Source organism: Cnephaeus nilssonii, assembly GCF_951640355.1.
Source record: "Cnephaeus nilssonii genome assembly, chromosome: 1".
NCBI classification, from domain to species: domain Eukaryota; kingdom Metazoa; phylum Chordata; class Mammalia; order Chiroptera; family Vespertilionidae; genus Cnephaeus; species Cnephaeus nilssonii.
The window spans coordinates 63,813,254-63,827,602 of NC_137072.1; the positions used below are offsets into that span (position 1 = coordinate 63,813,254).

Genomic DNA, 14,349 nt, shown 5'->3' on the forward strand with positions numbered 1-14,349 from the left:
TTGTGATATTATACTATGTTAGTACAGTTTTGATAATATTATTATACCTAAAATCCTTTTTTTTCTGAAAATATTAATGTTTATTGCATGTAACATTATTATATTTAAGATAGTTTTTCTTGAAATGTTAATGTTTATTGCATGTAACATTTTTACATTTAAAATCGTTTTTCTTGGAAAAAAATAAATTAATTTTTACTTCTAAAAAAAGAATTAAAACAAATCATAAATGGCTGTAGTGAAGAGTGGGAGGAGTAAAAGCAGGAAGCTGCCATTTCAGCTGCTCTTAATAAATAGAGTATTAACAATAGATGCTCTAGAGTCAGACAACCTAGGTTCAAATTCCAACTCTGCCACTTACAACCAGTTTCCTAATCTCTATAGTGAGGGTGATAATGTACATCTATGATACTAGGTTAGGTTGGGTTACATAGAACAGAAAATACAAAAGATCAGTAGCTTAAGACAGATGGAACTTCATTTCCCTCGGTGTAAAAGATACCATTAGAATGACTTAGGCTCCTGTCTTCTTCTAACATCCTCATGCCTGGCCCAGGATGGCTGCTGGAGCTGTTGCCTCAGTTTTTCAGACAAGAAAGGAGGAAATGGGGGAAGGGCTAAAACAGTGGTTACTTCCTTTCTCTCTTTCTTTTTTTGATTTAATAAAGTCTTATTTTTTGAAATGTACAAACGGTGAGACCTCTTGTTCATGCATCTTCTCCAGCAGCTGGGGCTTCTCTACCTTTGGTGTTTCTGGTGTAAATCACTTGAGCTCTGTGCCTTGAGACTAGTTTAGGAAGTCCTTTACTGAGGAGCTCCTGAAGGCCTTTCCTGGCCAAGGAGCCGTGAATCTTCAGTCTCTCAGAGACCACAGGTGGGGTTCTAAGCTTGTAGTTGGGAACTTCCTTACTGCGCTTGTCATATGTGGCTTTGTCAGACAAGACCAGGTTATTGAGCTTGCCCCGAACTTTGCCTTTGGACCACTTCCTTTTTTTTCCTCCCCCCCCCCCCCCCCCGACTTGTTCACAGGGTCTTTGTCTTTCTTGGCTGACTTTCCAGCATCTTTCTTCTTCTTGTCGTCCTTGGGCGGCATTGCGGGACTCGGAGAGCAGGGATGTGCTGCTGCCTCGCCAAAGATGTCGGCCTGAGAGTGATAACTTCCTTTAAGAAATTATCTCTGGAGTCCCAAACCACTCTTAGAATTGTTAGGAATTATTCCCATGGCCTAGTTACAAAGGAAGCTGAGAAATGTTGTTTTAGCTGGCAATACTGTCACTAGGGGTAAGATTAGGGTTCCATTGCGGAGGACAAAAGGGAGAATAGATATTGGGTGAGTAAGAAGTAGTTGGTTTTGTTTTGTTTTTTCTCTGCACTCTCTCATAGGCTTAATGTAAAAATTAAATTAAAAATGCACATAGAACATGTGGCATAGTGTCTGACATGCGTTAATTGCTCAGTAGATGTTATCTTCACACAAATCAAAACAACCCCCTTCGGAAGCATTGTGTAAGGACAATTAGCTCTTGCCTACACTTGGATGAACTGTTTTTTCTCCCTCATTGCTGCAGTATAGCTGGGAGTCTATGACACCTTGCATATGACTAACAGCACAAGGTCAAATAAATAAGTCTCCTTCGCACTATATTGGTATAATATACCCCACATCTAATTGCCCTTTGTTGACCCGAAAAGTAATTAATCTTTGTTAGAAAGACATGCTAATTGTACCTGATCAACCTGACAAAATAAGCAAATCATAAAGGCAACCAAGTAGAAATCAAACAGAAAGAAAATGAAAAATGTTTTGTTTTGTGTGTTTTTTTTGGTCATAAAGCCACCATATTTATTCACAATGTGAAGTAAACAGTCATTTATTGACTCACGTCCCTTTATTTACATCTTATCTCAGGCTATTTGCTTTAAGAGTTTAGCACCCGTCAGTAAGTAGAGAAAGCTGAACACATCCACCTCATATGCTGGCATCATCATCATCATCATCATCATCATCATCATCATCACCATTATCTTCCCTGTGGTCATGATTACCCCGTGCAGGGACATTTTCGCTAACCTACAACTAGCTTAGCCAGAGATGGTAAACAAAGGGAACACAGGCAGACTTCCCCTTGGCCTGCCTGACTGGGGGTAAATCTAGCTGGAGCGTTAACTAAGCACTAACAGATAAGGTTATCATCAGCTGGGGAAGGGAGGCTGGGAGGCAAGTCCATTAAAAACACGGGAGGCTTGACTTATCGCTGCACGTGACTATGTGCTTTTAAATGTCGACAGCTTCTATAAAAATTCCATCTTCCTCACATGTGGTCAACTTGACTTACTGCAGCGAACACTGGCAAGGTTCTGACCCTTCACATTTATCTCAGTCAGAGCCAGATAACCTTGCCCTGTAGTCTAAAAATTCTCTGCCTGCCCCAGTATTCTTTTTATCTCTCTAGCAATAATGACAAAAATGAGCCGGGGCCTTGGAAACTGACATGTCGACTTGGAAAACTGTGCATTCCCACCCCTGCAACTCAAGCACACTAGCCCTTTGTTTTTGGGAATTGTGAGCACAGAGCCTCCTGCCATGGGGTGAGGTGAGGACACCTGCAGGTTTTCTCAGGCTCCTGCGTGTGGCCCCAGATTTCTGCTGCAGTTTGACACGTTCAGTGGTTTGCCTTTCCAGAATGCTGTTCGCTGGAATAGTAGAATTAGCCCTCAAAAGTCCTTATTCTACTCCTGGTTGATCTCCAAACTGTATTAACCTTGAGAAAGCCACTCAGATTTTTGGGTCTCTCCATCACCTGTAAATTAAGATGATTGATAGATTATTTTCTAAAACCCTCAAGCTGGTACATTAATGAGTATTTTCTCTTCCTATAATTCCCCATATTTTCAACCCAACCCCTCAAATTTTGCCTTCTGATACTTCCACTGGTGGCTTGTTTTGTTGAATATCTTCTTGTATGTTCTCCTCCATCTTCACTTGGGATGCTAACCGCATGAACGCTGGGCTGGTTGGTAATTCAATGTGATGAGCATCCCTGTATCCTCCATGCCCCACAAAGGCTACCCAGAGTTTCAGTAGTTCTTGGGGATAGTCTGAGATTAACAAGGTGTTTTTGGCCTAAAGGTAATTGGGGCTTCTGTTATGTTACTGGCAGTTTACCAAATTATAGGAACAGAATAACTTTCCAATGTGGTCTCGGTAAATGTTCCAGAAAACACAAAGTCAACAGAAAGAAATCCAGGTGCCTGGTTTTAGAGGTAACAGTGAGGCTTGGGATTAGTCACCAGACTATCCTCTCAGAGGAAGGACAATTTGCACTCTGCTTAGTATAAAATGAGAGTTAGGCTTTTGGAGGTATTGTGCTTGTTTGGCTACCCCAAGTTCAACACCAATTTCGTTCTGTACGGCATGGTATTTGAAAGATGAAACAGAGGGCCGGAGACCATGGGATACCAGGACACAGGCTTTATTGGCGATCACCCTGCCGGCCGCCTTCCAGAGGGGAAAGAGAGAGAGAGAGAGAGAGAGAGAGAGAGAGAGAGAGAGAGAGGGGGGGGGGAGAGGGGGAGAGAGGGAGAGAGGGAGAGAGAGAGAGAGAGGGCTTGAGAGTGGAGAGTGAGAGAGCGTGCCGGGGTGAGAGTGCCTTTTAAGGGGAGGAAGGAGGGGACGGGGCTTAGGGCACTCAGCACACGCTGATTGGTGGTTTCATGTAAGGCACATGATTAGGCACCTAGGGACTTAGGAATCGGGGGTTTAGGGTATATGGCAGGTGCTGATTGGTGGTTCAATGTACAATCCATATAAGGTGTTCAGGAATGTCCGGCTGCAGGTAGAGTTTACGTCATGCTCCGTCCATCAGTTGGGGGATGGGAGGATCTATCATTATTGGCCTGTCTGATTTGGAGTGTGTCTCCTGAATGTTGTTCCTCTGGTCTGACACAAGCTGAAAGCAAGGTGAATTTGGCCTAAAACTGGTACAGTAGATGGAACCCAAATGTTTTAAATGACCCATAAGCAGATTGGCATTAATGAACTTCGTTAATTATCACCTTAAAGCTGTATTTAAAGTGATGCTTCAGGAACACAATCCATACCAACGTGAGCAAGCCTTCAGCTTGATCAGATCCCAATATCTTTCTCTTGATGAAATTGCAACTTATTAACATTCTCAAATGAGATGGAGCTATAAATGTAAGTGGGTTTTAATACAATCATTTTTGAGGAAATGTCAAACTTCATTGCACACCTCTCCCTCTCGTCTCCGCCTTTAATGGCAGAGTTCAGTGAAGAACTGAGCCAGATTAATGAGCGAGGGACAGAGGGGATTTTGGAGCCAAGGAAAAGACCACACAGCAGATCAGTCTCTAATTTAATCATCTCAGTAGGCTATTCAGTGAGAGAAGGTTATTGAACCACCCTGATCATATTTATGTACCTGTGGAAGGAAAAATGAGGGCGAAACTAGGGCTGTGTTTATGGACATAAGGGAGACAGGAAGAGAGCAAAATTGTCAGCCTGAGAATTCTGTGGCCTGGAACGAAAAAGCATGATTGGCTAAGTAAATGCACGTAATTAAATTAAATATGAATAGCCACTGATTGAGAATTGCACCACGGACAGAATATGCTTGCTGTTAATGACCCACAATTTATTTACACCTTAAACACCGTGTTTCCTTACTGCTCTAAAGTAGTAAAATTGCCTTCTTCCTGGTGAAATTTATTGCCATTTAAACATGCCAAAAGGCCATTCTGGCAGTCATTACAATAATCTATCATTTCTGCAACTGCTGGTATCCTGTTCTGTGGTCAAATTCAATCTGAGAAGGGTCAACAGAATTTTTCCACCAAATGCTTCCCTCTTGACGATCATCAATTTACTTTTGTCAACAAAAAGGGCATTACTACGGAATGAAATAGAAGATCCCCGTAAGACCTCTGGCAAACACTGAGCTTCTCTGCACCCAGTATCTCCTCCGCCTGCAGATCCGTCTTTCTGTGTGTGCCTGTGTGCACAGTGGGGCCCATCATGCAGAGGCAGGAGCAGGAGCCCGGCCACCTGGCGATTTCTCTCTCCAGTGACAAAAGGAAGCATACTTGACAGTAGCTTACACTCTTTATAGTTCCTAGCTTCCAGTGGGACTGGCGTTTTCTTTGAAGGAGGAACTTTTTGGGTTATTCACACGGTTATTCTCCTCTCTTCCTTTTTGCATCCCCTCACACCACTTTTTATTTTGTATTACATGACATTACTGTTCAACTCTCAGGTCACACAATTCTAACCACTGCCCACAGCAGGGGATGCTGGTTATGTAATATAGAAAAGAAAACAATATATCCTGTAGCATGGAGGTAAGCATCGAGATTTTTCTCCACTCAAGAAAAATGAGATGGAAAATTAAAGAAAAAAGTGCAGTTAGTTCAGGCCTTCACCTGTATTTTCTCTGACAAACTGAGAAAGGGTGCTGTTTCTTGTTATGGGAGCGGGGAAAGGGACATGGATAAATGGAGCTGTTTCTGTGTTGTCTGTCTTGGTTAATGTGTGAGGGCACAGCCTCCATTCCTGCTTGTCTCTCTTAAGGTCGGTTGTTGCCTTTTCTATGGATGGGAGTCAGCATCAAGGCAGAGCAAGTGGCTGCCCTCCATGGTACAATTACACAGTGGGGACCAGGTCACCCCCCAGCCATCACCTGTTCACAGACGCTGGAAGTGGGCTGTGATTTATAATCAAAGATTTCATCTTGAATGGTCAGACTGAAAACTTGAGGGTGATTTAGTGTTTATAATGTGTTGTGTGTTTTTGTGTGTGTGTGGGGGGGAGTAAAAATAAACTTTTGCTGTTGTTATTATCAGTCTTTTCTTTCTTTGATTATTTAAAGTTTACTTTCACATTTGATCACTTATCTATATTTTTGCAACAAGACTAAGCAGGGTTTTTCCTTCCTAGGAAAGTGGATCCCCCAGTTTTATTGAGATATAGTTGACTTTTTAATTATGTACAAGGACCTCAGCAAGCAAAGTATTGCTCTTCTTTGTCTTTTGACACGGGTCTTGACATTACTTACTGTTTGTTAGGTTTTAATTTGTGTATAGTTTATGTTTACTTTTGGCTTTATATATTGAGTGGGCAAATTGAAGTTAATGTAAATGTACCTATCATTTTGGTTAAGGTCTAGCTTTAAATTCAACAAAACAAAACAAAACAAAACAAAAATCATGAATATTCTGCAGATTGAATTAAGCTAAACTTAATGAGTTATTTTATTATAGTATAATATCAATTTTATAGATATTTGTGCATATTTGGCTGCTTGCATTATTTAAAATTCCAGTCTCCTGATTGTTTAGAAAACCTTTTTTCTTATTACAAAAATAGATACATGTTTATTGTAGAAAAAATAGAAAATATAAAAAAGAAAATCATTATTATATTGTTAAAATTAATAATAATTCTACAACATAGAAACAATCACTGTTAATATCTGGGATACTTTTCTACCTACCTACCTACCTAACTACCTACATATATATACTTACAAAAAAGAAAAATGTATGTATATACTGTGAGTTTTATTTATTAGAGTGCTGTTCATAATAGTAACTACCTATAGACAACCTGAATATTCATCAAAATAAATTGTGGCTAGTTCATACAATAGAATAGTGTATAGCAGTCAAAACCAATGACCTGAAGCTGGCCACAAAAAGTAGATGAATCTTGCCCTAGCTGGTTTGGCTCAGTGGATAAAGCATCAGCCTGTGGACTGAAGAGTCCTGAGTTCGATTCTGGTGAAGAGCACATGCCTGGGTTGAGAGCTCAATCCCCAGTAGGGGGCATGCAGGAGGCAGCTGATCAATGATTGTCTCTCATTGATGTTTCTAACTCTCCCTCTCCTTTCTTCTCTGAAGTATATATATACTAGAGGCCGGCTCATGAAACTCATGCATGGGTACGGTCCCTAGGCCTGGTCTGCAATCACCCGGCTGCCTGAAGATCCCCCCACCCCCCACCACCACCACCCACATTCAGTTCCTGGTTCGCCATTAGGTGATAGGAGCCTGACGGCAGGGGAAGGGACTGAGAGGTCAGCTGTTCCAGCTCACTCACCGGCCCTGTCCCTGCTGTGGGTCGCACTCTGTGTGTGGAGTGACTGGCGGGGTGGGGGCCTTGGCCTGGTGCCACTGTGTCCCCTACCACCCACCTCCAGTTCCCCATTCACCATTGGGTGATCAGAGCTTGCCGGTGGGGGAAAGGGACCGAGAAGTGGTTGATGCGCCTGATAGTGACTGGTCGAGTGGTCGTTCTGCCATTAGGGTCAATTTGTATATTATCCTTTTATTATATTGGATAGAGGCCCAGTGCACAGGTGGGGCCAGCCATCCTGCTCTGATGGGGGCCCCCGATTGAGGTGGGGCCTGCCGGGGCGAGGGGCTGCAGTCATTCTGGTCTCTGGTCGTTCCACTGTTTCAGTTGCTGGGCTTTTATTATATAGGATATATAAAGATGAATCTTAGCATTATAATTTGGAGCAAAATATATATCTCCAAAGATTATATACAGCATGATACACTTTTTATCATTAAGTCAAAAATAACAAAATCCAGCATATTTGTACCTATGCTTTAGAAATACAGATAAATGTAACAGAACTTGGAGGGTTTACTGCAAAGGTAGAAATGACAATGGAGTAGTTGCCTGCTGTCCAGATTTGAGGGAAAAACCTGGAGATGCTAATATTCCATAAATGACTTACAACCAGTTTCTCTCTTTTTAGTAGCAATTCTCATCTCTGCTTCAAGGCTCTTGGTATCTCAGTCTTGGCACTATTGACATTCTTGGCAATTCTTTGTTTTGGGGAGCTGTCCTGTGCACTGTAGGATGTTTAGCAGCAGCAGCCCTGGCCACCACCACTAGATTCTGTATACCTTTCTCCCCAGTTTTCATAATTAAACATGTCTATAGACATTGCCCAATTTTCCCTACTGTGCAAAAATGCCCTTGGTTGAGAATCACTTTGTTAGGAGAATAGTTATTGATTGTTATTGGCTTAAGAACATAAATGGTAAAGTGGGTTCTCTGTTATTGAAATTGCTCTGTTTTTAAAATGTAGCTAATCATCACTTAGGATTATCCATACTGTAAACACACAAAATGTAGTTCTCCACTTTGTTGATTTTGGTATTAGTAGAGACCACTGAAATAACATAGCACAGCCCACTGAAATGACTTGATACAGAAATGGGTTTTGCTATTTTATTGAGAAGTCCTTTTTAAAATCTACTGACATATTTTTGTTGGCTCCTATGGAGCCCCATGCTACAACATCATTGGTTCTCTAGGCAGTATGGAAACTTCTGGTAGGGAGTCCATCCTGCTGGGTGACCTCAAGAAAGCCACTGTGTTTCATCAAACCCATATGAAAGAAAAAAAGAGCAGTCATAACAATTAAACTGGCTAGCCTAGAGGGCCTTCTGAGGAAAGTCTGTGTGAGGACAAACTTGTAGTATTTATTGTGATTATCAGCCCCTCAGGGGCCTTTTGAAGAATTCTGTCTGATTTATCAGGCAGCTGTACCATGGATATGCATGAAGTGAGAAGGAAAGGATTAGGGGTGTGTGGGAGGGGAGCGGGGAGTGTGACCAGGTTGATGGCAGTGCTCCAAGGGTGACCTCACATTTACCCCCAGATGTTCAGATCATTTCAAAATATCATCACAATCTTGGTGTGATGCCATTTTCAGTTCTTGCTAAACTTTGGTAAGCATGGAAGACTTCAGAATTTTAATGCTCACTTTAGCCTGTGAAAGACATAGTAATGTTCAAAAGTAGCCTGACCTTTTCATTATTCATTGCTGATTGGTTGACTGACCATTTCTATTCCCTACTCCAACTGCTTCAGTGACTTTCTTGTCTCCTTCCCTTCTTAGCACCAGGTACATCATTCTACCAGTGCCCTGACCTTTTCCAGTATATTTCTTTGCCAAGATCTTGTTTATCTTTATTCTAGCCCATTTTTTCCCCAAGGTGAGGACAAAATGATGAAATTAAAGCCTAGCAGAAAAATAAAAATCAATGATGCCAGTATCTAAAATTATTCCTTCATTAACAGAAAAGGACTATGTGATAGGCTAGCTTGTATGAGAAGCTGAGCATTGTCCTTACCTTCAAGGTAATGAAAATGACTTTGAGGAGGAATGCTCAGATTTCATCTAAGTCCAGACAAGAAGAGGATAAGTATAATAAAATACTTCTTTCAATTTTTTCAGGTATTTTCCTTGCTGTTATTAGCAGTAACTGGCTGTATACTTGTTATTTAGGTATAGGCTTCATTTACGCAAATAATATCCTCAATGGCTAACTTTCCCATCTATCCTGCCTAGAAATTCCCATCACTAGAGTCATTCTTGCTCATTAAGGTAGGAATATTTAGCATAGAGGCCACTGCTGGGATGTACATCTGTTACATGGAAGGGGCACAGGAATTGAGGGAGGAAGAAGCACAACTATCTTCCATGAACAAACTTTTGAAAAATCATCATTTAATAGTTGATTACATTAACCATGTTGACCTTATAAGAAGAGAACAGATCTGGGCTATGGGATAGAGGCAGGACAAACTTTAAATAAAACTTCTGTTTCTGATATTGACTCTAAGAATATGATATTGAATCCGTTGTCTACTGCTGGCTAAATCCATCCTCAAACTGTCCATATTTCTCTGCTATAGAATAAGACATATTTGTGAAAAGAAGCTGGGGTATTGAATCCATCACTGAAGTAGTGACAACCCTGTCAGCTTTAACTAGACAGAGGAAGCAATCGTTTAGTATGATCTTCACCACTTACAGATAAAATAATCACTAAACACATGTTAGATGACACAAAGATGTCTCTTCAATGACACTTCTCTGAAAATGAAGAGTGGAGGCTCACCAGGCAATAAGAAACACATGAACCAATACAAATCGAGGCTTTTGCTCCCCCATGTTAGACACTCTATCCTGACACTTAACAAGGAGACTGATCTCTAAGGGATTAACTAAGAAATAACTGCATGCAGCTTGCATCCTGCCACGCTCTTATTAAACCCTTGTCAAAGACCGTTCTGAAGTGGGCAGAGATCTACCGGGTGCTTTTATAAGCAATTAGCACCATCAACTAAAAGAATTTTAATAAGTTAATTTGTAGTGTCACTAAAAATATTAAACAGAGTTCATTAATCCCCCTCCCCCCAGCATTTTTGGATGGAATAAAGACTGCTTTGGACTCTGAGCACCAGGCCTATCCTCATGCTGTATGTATTCCCAGCACTCAGGATCTGCACATTAAAATTTATAGGGTGAGTAAATTAATGAATGCATGCCTGCATTATATCAGTTTTTATGCGCAAACTCATTGATAAAGGAAATGATGACCAAGTTATGAATTCCTCAAGAGCATTCTAATTGTTAACATATATTGAGTGTTTACCAGGATGCAGGCACTTTGAAAGTGTGTTGCAGATATAAACACATGTAATCCTTCTCATATATCTCTATGAGATACCTACTCTATATTTTTCTCACTTGATAAAGTAACTTGCTCATTCTCATGACCAGCTGATGGAAGAAACAGTTTTCAAACCTAGGCCTGAGTGATTAGATCAGAATCCAAGCTGTTAATAAATTTGCCATAGTGTTAGTATTGAATGTGTGGTAGGTGGGTGATGCCAGGTGTTCTATATAAAATGGAAGCAGTTCACTTAAAAAAACACATTTTTATTGACTTCAGAGAGGAAGGGAGAGGGAGAGAGAGAGAAACATCAATGATGCGAGAGAATCATTGATCAGCTGCCTCCTGTATGCCCCCCACTGGGGACTGAGTCCACAACCTGCCATGTGCCTGTGATGGAATCGAACTGTGACACCTGGTTCATAGGTTGATGCTCAACCACTGAGCCATGCCAACTAGGCAGCAGTTCACTTTGAAAAAGCAGGAAAGTTGGGATTCTTCTCATTCTCCTTTCTTCTCTCTTCCTTAACTAAGTAACTGTGCATCCATTAGCAAAGGAATGTACTTCTTCTGTATCACAGGTGCCCCAGTTTGGAAGCTTATAGTTGGATCATATGCCCCTTGAGGTTCCTTCTAGTTTAAACTCCATAATTACTCAACTACTGCTCCAGTTCCTAAACACCTGTCTCAGTATTTGCCTAAATTCAGATCTTAAATAAATAGCTGACATCCAAATGTGTCCCAGAGTTAAGGATGGAGCCAGCCATCAAACAGAAGTATCCAGTGGAATGAGCCAGTGTTGAGACTTTGAAAAACAAAGATCAGTCTGAAGAAGTTCAAAGAGAGGAAGAAAAAGGTGTGTTTCTAGTTAAATGCACCCGTGTTGAACTGAAGACCCAGAAAAGTTCTTTTCATTTTATTTTATGTTGGACTGACTTTTAAGAAAACAATCTTGGAAGTGTTTATTTTATAACTCTCACAGCGTCCAAGAAAATGTGAACAGCCAAACTCTGAAAAAGCACAGTTGTGAATAGAACTCATTTTCAGTGAGCAGAAGGCCTTTCCTGTCCCAGACATACATGCCCATAGTGAAGTTGTTCTCCCAAGAAGAGGACAAAAGACACTGTCAACTGGGTAGGGCCTCCTAAGCTAAGAAGTTCTTCCCCTAATGCCTCCTTTTGAATTGGACCATTTAAAATCGTGTTCTGTATTGCAAAATGGGAGCAGAAGCCATATTTCTTATCCCTTTGATTAGTATTTCAGCCCAGACTGTAATTTGATGATTTTGGAAATAGGATGTTATCTTAAACAGTCCATAATGGACAGCAACTTGTGTTTTACAGCATTGATGATCCGTGTTAGGACAATATTTCTACTCTCTCTGTGAGTTCTTTGGTAATTAAGCAGTTTTAACCAACAGAAATTTCTTAGATCTTTGCTTCTACTATCTGAATTTGTGTAATTGCCAAACTGGGTGTGCATGCGCACACATACATATGTGTGTGTGTGTGCGCTGCTAATATCTAAAATGCACAGAATAGAGCTGGAAATGAGTTGAAGTGATAACATCATTAATTCTTAAAACATATATGCAGCCTTAAAATTTTAACTCTTTTAAATATTTTAATTTATTTAAAGTATTTAAATACTTTACCAGAATGTTATATTGAAGGGTAAATCCTATTGCTGTTAATCTAAATTTTTTATGAAATCTAGATGTGGCTGTTAAAAAATATTTATCAGAGTTTATTTATTTCATCTCATCTTTTATTCTCATGTCAGTCATGTGTGCCAGGTAAATCATTTATTTATAGACTAGTTAATGAACAAATTAGACATAGGTTGCCTTAAGTTGCATTAGTAGGCATTTATGTTACACAAAGGGATGACATTGACACCAAACAAAATTCCTGATTAAAATACAAGAACTTCCTCTTTTTAAATTTTATTATAATGGTAAACACATATTAAATTTAGCCATTTTTAAGCGTATACTGTCATCGTATTAAGTACATTCACATTGTTGTGCAATGGATCTCCAGAACTCTTTTCATTGTGCAAAATCAAAATTCTGTATTCATTAAACAATAACTTCCTATATCCCCACTTCTCAGATCCTGCCAATCACCATTCTACTGCTGTCTTTATGAATCTGACTACTCTAAGTAACTCTCACATAAGTGGAAAATACAGTATTTGTACTTTTGTGACTGGCTTATTTCATTTAGCAAAATGTCCTCAAGGTTTCCCTATTTTGTAGCAGAAGAGGGATTTTGTCTTTTTTAAAATTCCTCCCTTGGCTTCCATGACACCATGGTTCTCTTCCCACATCTCTTTTTAGCCCATTTCACTGGATCATCTTCTACTCACTTCTCTAAGGGAGACATGCTCCAGAGTTCTGTCCTTAGCCCTCTCATATTCTCTGTAGGTAATCATATCCATTCTCATGTTTTTCACTCTCACATATGTTCTGATCATTTCCCTTCCCATTCTGTGTACTCCAGACTCACATCTTAATGACCATTGGCCATTTCCAACTGATGCCAGGGACATGAGGTAGGCTGATAAGGTAGGCTGATAATGGTCCCTAAAGATATGAGTTCCGAATCCCTGGAACCTATGTTACCTTACTTAGAAAAAGAGTCCTTGCAGGGATAAGGATTTTGAGATTAGATTATCCGGGATCATTTGGATGGGCCCTAAATGCAATCACAAGTGTGCCTAAGAGAGAAGTAGAAGGAAATTTGACAAACACACAGAGAGGCAATGTGACCACAGGGTCACAGATTGAAATGATATGGCCAAAAGCCAAGGAATGCCAGCAGTCATCAGAAGCTGGAAAAAGCAAGCAACAGACTCTCTCATGGAGCTTCCATAAGGAACCTGCCCTGCTGACACCCTGATTTGGGTTCAGTGAAACTGACTTTGGACTTCTGGCCTCCGGAAATATACGAGACAAAACCTCTGCTGTTTTAAGTCACCAAGCTATGGCACCCTTCTATAGCAGCCACAGGAAACCAATAGAGTGCTGTATTAATTTCCTAGTACTGACACAACAAAGCACTGCAAACTGGGTGACTCAAACAACAGAAATTTACTTTCACACATTTCTGAAGGCCAGAAGTCCAAGATCAAGGTTTCAGCTCCCTCTGAGGGCTGAATCTCCTCCATGCACCTCCCAGCCTCTGGTGGTTTTCTGGCAATCCTTGTATTCTCTGGCCTCTGCTACATCACCCCATCTCTGCTTGTCCTTACATGGTATTCTTCCTGTGTGTGGGTCTTTGTCCAAATTTCCCCTCTTTATAAGGATAAAAGTTGTATTGGATAAGGGCCCACCCTAATAACTTTATTTTAAATTAATCTGCAAAGATCCCATTTATAAATAAGGCCACATTCCTGGGAGGATAGGACATCATCTTTTGGGGAACAAGATTCAATCCATAATAATATATTCTCTGACTCCCCAAAATTCATGTCCTTACAAAATATATTGACCTCATCACTATATCCCCAGCATCAACTCTAAGTCCAGAATCCCATCTAAATATCATCAGCTTGTCCTGGTTGGTATGGCACCAGGAGGTCGCCAGATTGATTCCCAGTCAGGGCACATGCCCAGGTTGTGGGCTCCATCCCCAGTAAGGGGCATGAGGGAGGCAGCCAATCAATGGTTCTCTCTCATGGATGTTTCTCTCTCTCCCTCTACCTTCCTCTCTAAATAAATAAATAAATAAATAAATAGAAACAGCATTAGCTCAAAGACCCAAATCTCATCATCTAAACATTCAAATCAGATATGGATAAGACTAGGGGTAAGATTTATCCTGGAGCAAAAGTCCTCTTCAACTGTGA

The 14,349-nt window shown here is 40.5% G+C and overlaps 1 pseudogene across 1 annotated transcript; it reads right to left on the bottom strand.

Annotated features, from left to right (window-relative positions):
• Positions 1–707: 707 nt before the first annotated feature.
• Positions 708–1,093, bottom strand: LOC307101340 (small ribosomal subunit protein eS25-like; annotated as a pseudogene). The gene has a single exon. The product of its transcript is annotated as a small ribosomal subunit protein eS25-like (transcript).
• Between the last annotated feature and the right edge of the window lie 13,256 nt (positions 1,094–14,349).